The 14,886-nt window shown below is 35.0% G+C and overlaps 1 protein-coding gene across 4 annotated transcripts in view; it reads left to right on the forward strand.

Annotated features, from left to right (window-relative positions):
- Positions 1-14,886, forward strand: part of DIO2 (iodothyronine deiodinase 2) — a 184,448-nt gene that overhangs the window by 123,453 nt on the left and 46,109 nt on the right. The window lies entirely within an intron of this gene.

Consider the following 14,886-nt stretch of genomic DNA (forward strand, 5'->3'; position numbering starts at 1 on the left):
TGACATGTAGTCTTTGCACTTGCTATTCCCCTCCCTGAATGCTCTTCCCTTCATGGCTTGGTCTCATTCCCTCATCTCATTCTGGCCAGAAAGAGCCTGTCCCTCACCACCACCCAACTGCCCTTTATACATTTTTTTTCTGTCCCTGGCTCTGGCTGTTTTTTTTACACAGCACTTAACACTGTTTGACATCATATTATAGACTTACTTTTTGTTTGCTTGCTTTATGTTATGTCTCCCCCACTATTATATAAGCTGTAAGAGGAAAGGGCTTGTTCATTGCTCTATCTTCTGTGCCTACAGTGCCAGGCATGCAGCAGGTTCTCACTTTTTTCTTTTTCTATTTTTTTTTTTTTCAAGACGGAGTATCCCGCTTGTCCCCAGGCTGGAGTGCAGTGGCACAATCTCGGCTCACTGCAACCTCCACATCCCAGGTTCAAGCAATTCTCCTACCTCAGCCTCCAGAGTAGCTAGGAGTACAGGCATGTGCCACCACGCCCGACTAATTTTGTATTTTTAGTAGAGACGAGGTTTCTCTATGTTGGTCAGGCTGTTCTCCAACTCCAGAACTCAGGTGATCTACCCTCCTCAGCCTCCCAAAGTGTGGGATTACAGGCATGAGCCACTGTGCCCGGCCTGCATATCTTGAATGGATTAATGAATGAATGCAATTTATCAAAAACTTTAAAAGAAAGGATCACATTTGTTTGGTACCTCTGAGAAGTGAGTGAGAAAGCAGTTTGTCAGAGCTCTATTATGCACTTAAAAGACATTTATTAAACTTAAACCAGGTGTTAGGATGCAAGTAAGGCAGTGTAGATTTGAGGTGCTCTTGCTGGAGAGGAGTAAATACAGGTAAGTGTTATGACAGAAAAAGGTCAAAGTGACTGTGGAAGTCAGGAGCAGGTGCCCAGTTTGGTCAAAAGAGAAGAGACTAAAGTAGGAGAGACATTTAGGCTTTCTACAGTTTTCTAGAAGTGACAATTCAGCTAAGTGCTAAAGAATCTTTAGGATTTTGGCTAGGCATGGTAGCTCACACTTATAATTCCAGCACTTTGGGAGGCCAAGGCAGGAGGATTGCTTGAACCAGGAGTTCATGACGAGCCTGGGCAACATAGTGAAACCTCATCTCTACTAAAATTAAATTAAATTAAATTAGCCAGGAGTGGTGGCGTGTGTGCCTATAGTTCCAGCTACTCCAGAGGTTGAGGCAGGAGGATCTCTGGAGTCCAGGAGTTTGAGGCTGCAGTGAGCCATGATCACATCACTGCACTCTAACCTAGGTGACAGTAAGACCCTATGTCTAAAACAACAATAACAAAAAAAAAAAAAAAAAAAAAAAAAAGAAAAGAAAGAAAAAGAATTTTTAGGATTTATTTTAAGAAGAGTGTAGGAAAGGATAACCTAAGCAAAGGGAACAACACATAAAAACACATAGAAATTAAGAGAGAGATTTTAGAGAATTGCAATCAGTTCCATTTATGTCTCTTTCATTCTCTAAGGAAAAAAGTTAAGATTGCTAAGAGGTGATGTTTCCAGATGAACATAGACAAGTAACAGGTTACTTGGGGAAAATAAACAAAAGAAAAAGTCATCTTCCTAAAAGCTTTAGAGAACTTTACGTTTACTGAAGCTTTTGGAAATGTCTCATGACTGTATATGAAGTTTGAAGGCAAAACCTTGGCCAGTGTAGGTTCATCTTGTTCTATTGTTAGGAGACATTTCAAAGCATTTTATTTACTCTAGATATTCAATACATTTTGAGATTTTAAATAAAGAAATATGTCTTTTATTATTTATCTGAAATTACATATATATAACCACTTTCTCAATGGCTCCAAAATTTCAGCCAAGTCCCAGAGACATTGGCTGAGAACACAAAGACAACTTCTATTGCTACCAAAATTGATGTGGGATCTTTAAAACTGAAGTTCTGTGTGTTCTGTATTAAACTAAAAGTCTCATAACAGACAGCATTATACTCCATGAATGTACCTTGAAGCAAGGGCTTAGTAGGCCTTCTGGGGATTTGAATTTGTGATTTTAGAGCATCTAAATAGACTTACCGTTGATGTTCAGACATCTCAATGATTCCCCTGGGGCTTTGCTGTTCTACCAGTGGAAGGGCTCACACATAAATAATCTGTGGGCAAACACTGGCTCTTTTAGGTGGTTTTTAAGGATCCTGTTGGAACTTACACATTTCCAGAGTTGAACTCAAGCCTGCTGAACTGGCCTAAAACATTAGGATTGACCCTTCCAAAGAGATCATATTATGTAGCAAAATCTCAGACATTTATATTATATCCAGTTGGAAAAACAAAAACCAAAACCAAACTCACTGAAAAAAATATTCACTGGGTTGAGTACAGTTTTTTAAACTTTGGAAAGAGAGTTCCTAGAGCCTTTCCAGCTGCTTATTCCCTCAGAGTTCATCGTGACCGAATTCACAAAGCTGTTTTCTGGCATTACTGGTAATTACACAAGCAGATGTACCATGTAATGCTTTGATCTTAATCGTGGTGGATTAAATAGGGTTGAGCCTTGTCAATACTTTAAGGGGAGGTCCACAAGGAATTTCAAACCTCTGAAGCAATAAATCTTACTTATTTAATACAAGGATGCTCAAGCGCGACCTAGAATACAGTGGTTGTCCAAGAAGGCCCTCTGGGTTGTCCAGCAGTTTGTTCATAAAGTCATTATCTCTGATATCAACTTTTAAAATATAGCAGTAAAAAACCATAGCAATTTTTAACTTAAAATGTTTGGCAAACAATGATTCTTTGTATTTGTTAAGAAACACAGAACCTGAAACAAATATTCCACTGTGATTTCTGTGCAAATGGTCCCCTTTCTCATAGGGCAAAGTGACACAAAGCCAACCAACAAACAAAAAGATCCCTACATACTTCAATCTGTGCTTAGTTGTGTATTTCCTCTGCATACTAGAAATACCAGACTCACTGCATGGAGAGGAAACCCATTATTTTCCCTTCTTCCCTAGGCCATCTACTGGTTCCCCACTCTGTGGTTTCTAACCTAAAAAATAATAAAGCTGTTAGGTTACTACAGACATAAATGAGGTAGTATCTTTGACTCTACTGTTTCCTTCACCTCCAAAATCCATTAAGTCATTTTGGTGTGTCGTTTCCTACATAAAATGACTCTTGAATTTGCCTTTTTCTTTTCATTCCCATGGCTTTGAGTCAAACTCTCATTACATTATACTGGGTTTGGAGGGAAAGGACCCTTTTAAATGGTCTCATTTTCTCCTCTCTCTCTTGACTATGGCTGAAATTATAGGCTTCCTAAAATCTTACTTGGTCATGACACGCTGATCATAAAATTCAAACTCTGTGCCTGGGTTTAACTGCCCTGCACTGTTCCTCTGTAGCTAGGCCTGCTGTCTTCATAGCTCCTTAACATATGTCATTCATGTCTCTCTGGCTCTCTTCTGTATCACATCACACTTGTTCTGTAGGATGCAAGCAAGAGCACTGGACCAGATGTCAGAGGTTCTGGCTCCTAGTTCAACTTCTGGAATTATCTTTGTGAACTTGGGCCTGTCATTCAACCTCCCTTGAATTCAAGTCAAATACTAACCAAGACAAAGTTGCCATAGCAGTACTAATACTATTGCAGAGGAAACTCAAAGGCAAAAAAAGAATTGCACATGCACACGTATGTTTATTGCGGCACTATTCACAATAGCAAAGACTTGGAATCAACCCAAATGTCCATCAGTGACAGATTGGATTAAGAAAATGTGGCACATATACACCATGGAGTACTATGCAGCCATAAAAAAGGATGAGTTTGTGTCCTTTGTAGGGACATGGATGCAGCTGGAAACCATCATTCTTAGCAAACTATCACAAGAACAGAAAACCAAACACCGCAAGTTCTCACTCATAGGTGGGAACTGAACAATGAGATCACTTGGACTCAGGAAGGGGAACATCACACACCGGGGCCTATCATGGGGAGGGGGGAGGGGGGAGGGGGGAGGGATTGCATTGGGAGTTATACCTGATGTAAATGAGGAGTTGATGGGTGCAGCACACCAACAAGGCACAAGTATACATATGTAACAAACCTGCACGTTATGCACATGCACCCTACAACTTAAAGTATAATAATAATAAATTAATTAAAAAAAAAAAAAGAATTGCTTGTAATTTTGAGAATCACTGAAAAGGATGAAAAGCTAGATTCATCAAGAAATTAAAACATTCTCAATTGCTATGTACATACTTGCATCGCCTCAAAATTTTAAATAAAAAATTGACAGAATTGCAAAGAGAAAGATACATTAAACACCGTCAAGGTTGACAATGTGTCTCTTAGTCGTTGATAGCACAAGCCAATTAAGATACTTTTATATCTACATGTATAGAAGATGTTAATAGCAAAATCAGTAAACTTGTTCTAATTTACCTATATGGAAAATTATTATACATCTAATAATTGGATAACAAACATTATTTTCAAGCATATAAAAAATTTGTGAAAACTGACTATGTGCTATACTTAGAATTAGCCACAACAAATTTCAAAGGATTGATAGAATAAATACTGCATGATCTGAGGTGACAATGTCATTAAATTAGAGATCAATAACCTCCAAAAAATAGAAAAAAGTACTTAAAATTAAAATATATGTTATTAAATATACTTATGGATTAAAGAGTAAACCATAATAGAATTTCAAAAATACTTAGAATGTAATGATAATGAAAATGGTATTGTTAAAATTGTTATACAGCTAAAGTTATATTACAGGAAATTATCAACCTTAAAGAAGAAACACTCAAAATTAATCCAACATCTTAAACATTCAACTTGAAAAGTTAGAACAGCAAAATAATTCTTGAAAAGTAGAAGGAAGAAAATAATAACAGAAATGAATGACATAGAAAATGAAGGATAATAAAATCACCGAAACCAGAGATTGGTTCTTTGAAAATAATAATCAATTAGATGAACCTCTGACAAGAGTAATCAAGAAAACTATGGTTCAAATTGCAAATAAACAATATTATAAATGAAAAAGGAGACAAAAGTTATGAAAATTAAGAACATATTATAAATAGCTTATGCCAAAATATTTTAAAATCTAGGTGGAGTAAATACATTCTTAGAAAAATACAACTTCTAAAAGTGACCCGAGAGGAATGCAAGGGATGAAAAATAGTCATTAGGAAACTTGAATTAGAGATTAAAAATCTTTCCACAAAGGAAGCACTAATCTCAGATGACTTTAATGGAAAGTTTTACTAAATTTTCAGTGAAAAGATAATACTAATCATACGCTAACTCTTCAAGAGGACAAACAATATCATTCTGTAGCTCATCGTGAGACTGTCACCTTGATACTCAATACTAGACAAGTTTCATTAGTAAACATGAATACAGATGAAATTAGTATTAGTAAACATAATATCAAATGAAATTAAGTGATATATAAAAGAGATAATCATGACCACAGTGGGTTTATTTCAATGGCAATCTAATACCAATTAAATAAATTAAATTAATTTCTAATTTGAAATTAATTATGGAGAAAATCAAATTAATATCTAATTAATAAATAAGTTAAAAGCATTTAGTGAAATTCTTACCTATTTAAAACAAAAACTCATAGCTAATGAGGAATAAATTACACTTTCCTTAATCTAATGTAGGGATCTATAAAAATCCTACAGTAAGCATTATATTTAAATGTGAAATGTTGGATGTATTTCCTTTTATGTAGGATGAAGTCAAGGATTGTTTACATGGAAAATTCTAAAGATTCTATACACATTTTGTTATAATTAATATGAATTATCAATATTGCCATATGCAGAAGTTAGTGTATTAAACTTTATTATTATATATACTCATGTAACTACATCATAAAGTCTATGAGGATTAAAATTGATAATATATAAAGCACTTATTCCTTGGAACTCAAATAGTGGAGTTGTTGATATGAAAGAGTCAATTGCACTCTCTACATCAGCAACAACCAGAAGATATAATTTAAAAATACTATCTTAGCTTGGGTTCCCTCAGAGGCAGAGCCTGAAACAAAGGCTTTTGTGCAGTTAGGTAATTCAAGAATGTGATTATAGGTAATAATTGTGAGGAATGGGAGGATAAGCAGGAAAGAAAAGAAAGCCAAGATAAATCTGCATTATTGATCTGGCCACAAAGCCTCCTAAAAGCTATGGAAGGCCTCTCAGAAGTATCCTCCTGTGGTAGAAAAGGAGGATGCATCTATCCATATGCTCTTGTTGCTCAGTGCTCAGGGATGGGACCCCAGTGCTAACTCCCTTGCACTTCTAGGTTGCATAAAGAGAAGTGCGGATGAGCTTCCATGGGTGTCTCTCACCAGGTGCCAGAGAGGCTCGGGGCAGGCACTAAATGACATATTAGTTTGGTGCAATTTAATTTTAGAGCCCTTTTTTTTTTTTTTTTTTTTTTTTTTGCCATTTAAAAGCAGTACAATTAATAGTATAGGAACACAGGTACCATACTGTAAGGTTGCATGGAATAAAGCTGGACAAATTTGTTAGACAGGATCACAACAGCAAAGCTGTAATAAGGGCTGAAGCCAAGAGTTTGTGAAATGATACATCAAATGATACATTTGATACAAATGTCCTATTTAAAACAGCGACAGCAAAATAAATGAGAGTGAAGAAATCAAGGGGTGTTTTAAATTTTTATGATAAAACATGTCAAGGTTATTGAAAAGCAGTATATCAAATAAACAAAAACACCTCAATAATGTTCTTGGATAGAGAGAAGAGTCCATGGTGTAAAGTTGTCAGTTTTCCTCAAGCTGATCTATACATTACAAGGAATCCTCTACAAAATCTCCATAAGATGTTTCTTGCGTTGCATTCTTTTGCTTTAATGGAACCTGATAAATTGGTTCTAAAATGGATATGCCAGAGCATATGCCCTAGGAACTAAATCCCACACTCCTAAAGAAAAAAGCTGGGGTGTGTGTGTGTGTGTGTGTGTGTGTGTGTGTGTGTGTGTGTGTGTGTGTCTGTGTGTCTGTGTGTGTTGTGTGAGAGAGAGAGAGAGAGAGAGTACATCTTACTCTGCCACATGTCAAGACCAAAAAATACTGTAACAAGAAAATATAATATACACAGCATACCTCAGACATATTGTGGATTCAGTTCCAGACCATCACAATAAAGCAAATATTGGAATAATGCAAGTCACTCAATTTTTTTTAGTTTCCCAGTGCATACAAAAGTTATATTTACATTGTACTTTAGTCTATTAAGCGTGCAATAGCATTGCATTACATCTAAAAAAGCAATGTACATACCTTAATTAAAAATACTTTGCTGCTAGAAAAATGATAATGATCATTTTTGAGCCTTCAGCAAGTCTTAATGTTTCTGCTGGTGGAGGGCCTTGCCTCAATGTTGATGGCTGCTGACTGATCAGGGTGGTGATTGCTGAAGATTGAGGTAGTTGTGGCAATTTCTTAAAATAAGACATTAATGAAGTTTGCCACATTGACTGACTCTTTCTTTCATGAAAGACTTCTCTATAGCATGCAATGCTGCTTGATAGCATTTTACCCACAGTAGAACTTCTTTCAAAATAGAAGTCAATCCCCTCAAACCCTGCTGCTGTTTTAGCAACTAAGTTTATGTAATATCCCAAATCTTTTGCTGACATTTTAACAGTGTTTGTAGCATCTTCATCAGGAGTAGATTGCATCTCACGAAGCTGCTTTCTTTTGTTATCCATCGGAAACAACTTCTCATCATTCAAGTTTTATTATGAGATTGCAGCAATCCAGTCACATCTTCAGGCTCCACTTCTAACTCTAGTTCTCTTACTATTTCCATCACATCCGCAGTGACTTCCTTCACTGAAGTCTTGAACCCCTCAAAGTCTTCCATGAGGATTAGAATCAACTTCTTCCAAACTCCTGTAAATGTTGATACTTTGACCTTCTCCCATGAATCACAAATGTTCTTAATCTAATCTAGAATGGTGAATCCTTTCTAGAAGATTTTCAATGTACTTTGTCCAGATCCATCTGAGAAATCAATACCTATGACAGTAACAGTCTTATGAAATGTGTTTCTTAAATAACAAGACTTGAAAGTCAAAGTTACTCCTTGATTTCTGGATTTATGGAATGGATGCTGTGTTAACAGGCATGAAAACAACATTAATCTTTTTGGACATCTCCATCAGAGCTTTTGGCTGACCAGGTGTATTGTGAATGAGCAGTACTTTTTTGAAAGAAATTTTTTTTTTCTGAATAGGAGGTCTCCACAGTGGGCTTACAATATTTTGGTAAGTCATACTAGAAACAGATACACTGCCATTCAGGTTTTGTTGTTCCATTTACAGAATACAGGCAGAGTACGTTAGTGTCATTCTTAAGGGCCCTAAGATTTTGGAATGGTAAATTGGTAAATGAGCAATTGACTTCAATTTTAAGTCATCAACTACGTTAGCCCCTAAAAGGAGAGTCAGCCTGTCCTTTGAAGTTTTAAAGCTAGGTATTGACTTCTTCTCTCTAGTTAGGAAAATTTGAGATAACATCTTCTACGATAAGGCTTTTCATCTACATTGCAAATCTGTTGTTTAGCATACACCTTCATCAATGATCTTAGCTAGATCTTCTGGAAACCTGCTGCAGCTTCTGCATCAGCACTTGTTTTACCTTTGCACTTTTATATTATGGAAATGGATTTTTTCCTTAAACCTCATGAAACAACCTCTACTACCTTCCCACTTTTCTTCTGGAGCTTCCTTACATCTCTCAGCCTACATAGAATTAAAGAGAATTATGGCTTTGCTCTGGATTAGGCTTTGGCTTAAGGGAAGTTTGTGACTGGTTTGATCATCAGTCCAAACCCTAAAACTTTCTCCATATCAGTAATCAAGCTGTTGCACTTTCTTATCATTTATGTGTTCACTGGAGCAGCACTTGTAGTTTTCTTTAAGAACTTTTCCTTTGCCTTCACAACCAGCTATTTGGTGCAAGAGGCCCAGCTTTTGGCCTATCTCATCTTTCAACTGCCTTTCTTACTAAGCTTAATCCTTTCCAGCTTTTGATATAAAATGAAAGATATGTGACTCTTCCTTTCACCTGAACACTTAGAGGCCGTTTTAGGGTTATTAATTGGCCTAATTTTAATATTCTTGTGTCTAAGGGAACAGAGAGGCCAGAGAAGAGGGAGAAAGAAGGAGAGTGGGAAAGATGGTTGCTGTGTGGAGCAGTCAGAACACACAGAACAGTTATTAATTACGTTTCCCATCTTATGGGGGTGTAGTTTATGGTGCCTCAAAACAAAACAATTATAATAGAAATGTCAAAGATCACTGATCACAAATGATCATAATAAAAACAGTAATAATTTGAAAAGCTTAAAGTATTGTGAGAATTACCAAAATGCGACATGGAGACTTGAAGTGAGCACATGATGTTGAAAAAATGGTGCTGATAGACTTGCTGGAAGCATGATTGCCACAAACCTTCAATTTGTAAAATGCACAGTGTCTCTGAGCACAATAAGTGAAGCGCAATAAAACAAGCTGTAACTGTATGCAGGGATAGATTCACTGACATACAGAAAAGAGGGTCCCCACATAAACTCATGCATGGATGGAAACAATTCATTCAATGGTGAACCTTTATGTCAGTGATTATTATATGAAAGTCATACAGTGAATTGAATCCCTATATTACACCTTGTACCATAAATGTCAATTCTAGATGAAATAAAGGCAGATGTCAATGCAAAACAAGAGAAAACTTTAGGAGACAATAAAGAAGAATATATTAGTAACCCAGAATAGAAAAAGAATTCTTTAAAAAGTTACATAAAGTTAAAGCATAAAGGAAAAAAGTTGAAAAATGCTACTAAATTACCATTTAAGGAGGTTAAATTAATATTTAAAAATTTCATAAGGAATAAAAAAGGCAAGACACATTCTAGAAGAAAATAATAACAAAACAAACAGCCAAAAAAGGATTAGTATCTAGGTATCAATAAGAAAAAGATAATAACTCATTAGAGAAATTGACAAAAAATAAATAAATAAAGAGATCTACACAGAAAATGAAAGACAGATGGTTTTTAAACATATGAAGGCATTGCATAAAGGGATTAACAGATTAAAATCACAGTTAGGTACATTTCACATATACCAGATAAGCAACTTTAAAAGTCTGAAAACACCAAGGGATGTCAATAACTTCAAGTACCAGAAGCCGTCATCCAAAACTGATGGGAAGGTAAATTGGCACCACCACTTTGGAAGTGTTTGGTGTTACCTAATGAAGTTGAACTTGCTCTACAACCCCAAGAAACCATTCCCTGTGCACTGGTAAGCACAAACAAACATGTTTTTTTGGGGGGTTATGCTTAACAGCAACTGCAAACAACTCAAATATGCATCAATGGATTGATACATTGTGATATGCCCATACAAATAGAGTACTGTATAGTAGTGAAAATAAATGAGCCTATATTAGTCCATTCTCAGGCTGCTATGAAGAAATACCCAAGACTGGGTAATTTATAAAGGAAAGAGGTTTAATTGACTCACAGTTCCACATGGCTGGTGAGGCATCAGGAAACTTACAATCATGGTGGAAGGGGAAGCAAACACGTCCTGCTTCCCATGGTGGCAGGAGAGAAAAGTGCTGAGCAAAGTGGAGAAATCTTAAGAAAACATCAGATCTCATGAGAACTCACTCACTACCATGAAAGCAGCATGGGAGGTAACCACCCACATGATTCAGTTACCTCCAACCAAGTCCCACCCATAACACGTGGGAATTACAGGAACTACAGTTCAGGATGAGATTTGGATGGGGACACAGCCAAACCATATCAGACCCATTCCGCCATGCATCATCATGGATAAACACAAAACTTCACATTGAGAAAATAAACATAAGCCAGAATAACATACACAGCATGATTAACTCATACAGTTTAATACTAAACAATATATTATTTAGGGAAACCCACATGGGGGTAAAACTGTAAGAAAAACAAAGATATGACTAATATGAATTCAAGATATTTCTATCCCATAGGAGCTTCTAAAATACTGCTAATCCTTTATTTCTTAACTTTAGTGCTAAGTGCATGAGACTTTATTAATGTTGTTTAAACTATTGAGTTATGTTTAATCTACCAATCTATTAAATTTCAACCTAACAGTGAAAGAGTTTCAGCAACAGGAAGTTCTCATGCATCACCCATTGTAACTTTGGGTGTATCTACCTTATAATCTGTTTCTTCATGTTATGGTGAAATATTCAGTACTTCTTTATTGGTACTATAAAGTTTCATAGAAAATCTAATCCCTTTTTCACATGAGAGCCTTTTAAATACTCAAAGATAGTTGTCTTGTCTCCCTTTAGGTTTCTTCACTTCTAAGAATCAGCCATCCTTAAATCATGGTTTCCAGACACCTCACCATTTTGGCAGCCTTCCCCTGGACCTGCAGCCAGAACCAAGCTCAACATTCCAGTTTGTTCTGGCCAGTGAAATGTCTGATGGGACTATTAACTTTCCTGTTCAAGACATTGCATTATTGATATAGCCTAAAATTGACCTAAGTTTTTGTAGCCTTGTATACCGCATTAATTTATATTGGGCTCCTCATAATTTCAATCCTTTAAGTCTTTTTCACACAAAGGTATATCTCATCATAGACTTGTGAGGCGAATTTTTCTGAACTGTGTTTGGGACATTACATTTACTCCTAATGTTTTATCTTGGAATTTGGTTATAAGGTTTTAGCCTGTTGAGATATTTTCAGTTCTGATTCTGACATCTGATATATTGACTTTTCTTCCTAGATTTGTATCAGCAGCAAATTTGCATTTATTTGACTAAACAAAAATTTCAAAACTACCATGTATAAAGGGGTATATTAGGTAATGTGTGTTCACCTCAATAGTTAGTAAAAATATTAAAATGGAGAGATCCAAAAGTTAAGATTTTTTTCCAAATAGTCAAGGTACTCATAATCAAAGAAATTTGAAGTTTGATATAAATTGGCACATATGTTTACATTCCATATTTCCTCAACATTTTCCTTTAAAATTTTCTCCACTTGGAGTAAACTGTTACATCTTTGGTAAGTTTGCAATAGCTAAGTATATACCTTCAACCTTGACTGACTTTTCATTTCTGATTGATTCCTCTATTTTGCAACCTTGATCTCCACAAAGCTAAGCTATATGCGGGATTTTATTTTTGTCAAAATGTACCCTTTGCCCTTTATTGTTATCCATACTGATTCATGGCTTTAACATCATCTCAGACTTCCAGTCTTTACAAATTTGAAGTAGCTCTTCTTTAATTTAAAAAGTCATATTGCTTCTTAGTACAGAGGAATGCAGACAACTGTTATTTTTTAACAGAGAAAAAGTAAAAGTATAAAGATAAAAGTTAAAACAAAAATAAATAACCCCTAACCTCAACAACTGGAAGTGATTATTTTTTAAGTTATTTATTCTTCCAGTCACTCTTCTGTGCCCTAGAGAAAGAAACCCAGTCACTGTCTGCTTATCTGAATGAGCAAAAGTTTTTAACATTAATGTGGATGTGTGGAGCTAAAAGAATAATCATAAAACCAAACATCTATGTAATCATCACCCTTGTCAAGAAATTGATTATTGCAAACACCCAGGTAACCCTGGTATACTCTCTCTATAACTATCTTCTCTTGCCTCTCAAGGCACTTCTATCGTGACTTAGGATGTTAGAGTTTTATTTTGCTTATTTAAAAAATTAAATGAAATAATATAATACATATTTTCCATATCTGGCAAATTCTTTTACTCTGCATTATGTTTCTGAGGTATAACCGTATTATATGTGGGACAGTAGTTTATTTTCATTATTGTGTAATAGTATATTGAATTAATATTCTACAAATGATTTATCCATTCTACTGATGGCAAGAATTTGTGTTGTTTCCCAGTGTTATGGGATTTTCAGACTCAGGGTCTGAAAATCAATTTTCATATATACATTTTTGCTTTCCATTTGTTTATGGTACAATGGTAAATCTGGTTCCTATTTCTGTATCTTGGGTAGAAACAGAAGTTGTTATTGTTTTCTCTTCATATGGGAAAAGTTTTCCCATAAAACTGGGAAACAACACAAATTCATTGGATTATTATGAATAGTGCCGCTGTGAACATTGTTGTGTATATGTGCATGTATTTATTTTTGAACTATACCTAAAAATGGAATTGGTTAATAGGAAATGTGTATATTTAACTTTAACATACAATGTAGTTCTTAAAATGTGTATATTCAACTTTAGCATATAATGTAGTTCTTCCAACTTATGGCCCACCAGCAGTGTATGATAATTTTAGGCATCCCACATTTTCACCAACATTCAATATTATCAGTCTTGCGATTTTAGCCACTCCAACTCTTGTCGATATCTTTTTGTGATTTTGATTTACATCTTTCCTGATGTATTATAATCTTTGGCATCTTTTCTCCTGGAGATCTTCTTTTATGTAATATCTATCTAAGTCCTTGAAAACATCTCTCAGCCCATGGCTTCCCTTTACACTCAAAATGTCTTTGATAATTAGACGTGTTTCTTTTTAATGTCTTCTCTTTTGCTACTAGTCTTTTATATATATTGGTTAACAAATTTTTGCCTACCTCAAAGTTCTGAAAATATTCCTCTATAGTTTCTTTTGGAAGCCTCATTGTTTTATTTTCACATTTAGATCTATCATATACATATTAATTTTGTGTATTATATGAGGAATATGTTCTTTTATATTATTCCTATCTAGATGACCCATCTAGATGGGTTATTGGAATGACCATCCCTTCTCCACTGCCTTGCAGTGATATCTTTGTCATGAATCAAATGTTTGTACATGCAAAGATGTTACTGGATTGCCTCCTAGGTCCTGTTTGTCTAGGCATATATTCTATTGGCAATACCATTCTTTGTTAATTACTGGAGTGTTAAAATAAGTCTTGACATCTGTGAAGTTTTTTAATTCTGTTTTTCTTCAGCGTTGTATTGTCAAATTTTTGCCCATTTAATTTTTATTGCATTTTGGAATTAGATTGTCAATGTTTACCAAAACAAAAAACAAACAAACAAAAATAAAGAACCCCACAAATATATGAATTTGACTGTGAAGGATTTGAATTAAAAAATCAATTTGGGGAGAATGGGTATAGTTATTGTATATTTATGACATATTAATATATTTTATTTCTGTGATTATTTAGATCAACGGTCAACAAACTATAGTCTGTAGGATAAATATATATCCTCTGCCTGTTTTTGAAAAAAAAAGTTTTATGGGAACACAGTTGCACCTATTGGTTTACACATTGTCTATTTCTGTGTTGGCATTATAATACAGAATTGGGCAGTTATGATACAGACCAGCTAGCTGCAAAGGCTAAAATATTTATTACTTGATCCTTACAGAAAAAGTTGGCTGGACCCTGATTTGGATGATTATTTCTTTCCATAGTGTTTTTTATTATTCTGAATAGAGATGCTTTACATCTTTTCTTAGATTAGTTTCTAGAAATGTAATATATTTAGGTATTATTGTAGATGATATCATTTAAAATTTCACTTTTTGTTTGTCAATGTGTAAAAAAAACTACTGATTTTTGCATATTGACCCTGCATCCAATCTGTAACTTCTTTTTGATTTTCTATGTGTGAATTCTATCAGTCTGTATTTCTTCCTTGCTACTTCTCATACATTTTATTAAATTGTGACTGAGTCAAACTAAAGTAGCAACCAAACTATCATCCAGCTCAATTATTAATTAGTTCAAAAACAGCCCGCCATTCACCCTGCCTGCTTAATAAAGGACAAGG

The sequence above is a fragment of the Macaca thibetana genome, chromosome 7 (genome assembly GCF_024542745.1).
Source record: "Macaca thibetana thibetana isolate TM-01 chromosome 7, ASM2454274v1, whole genome shotgun sequence".
NCBI lineage: Eukaryota > Metazoa > Chordata > Mammalia > Primates > Cercopithecidae > Macaca > Macaca thibetana.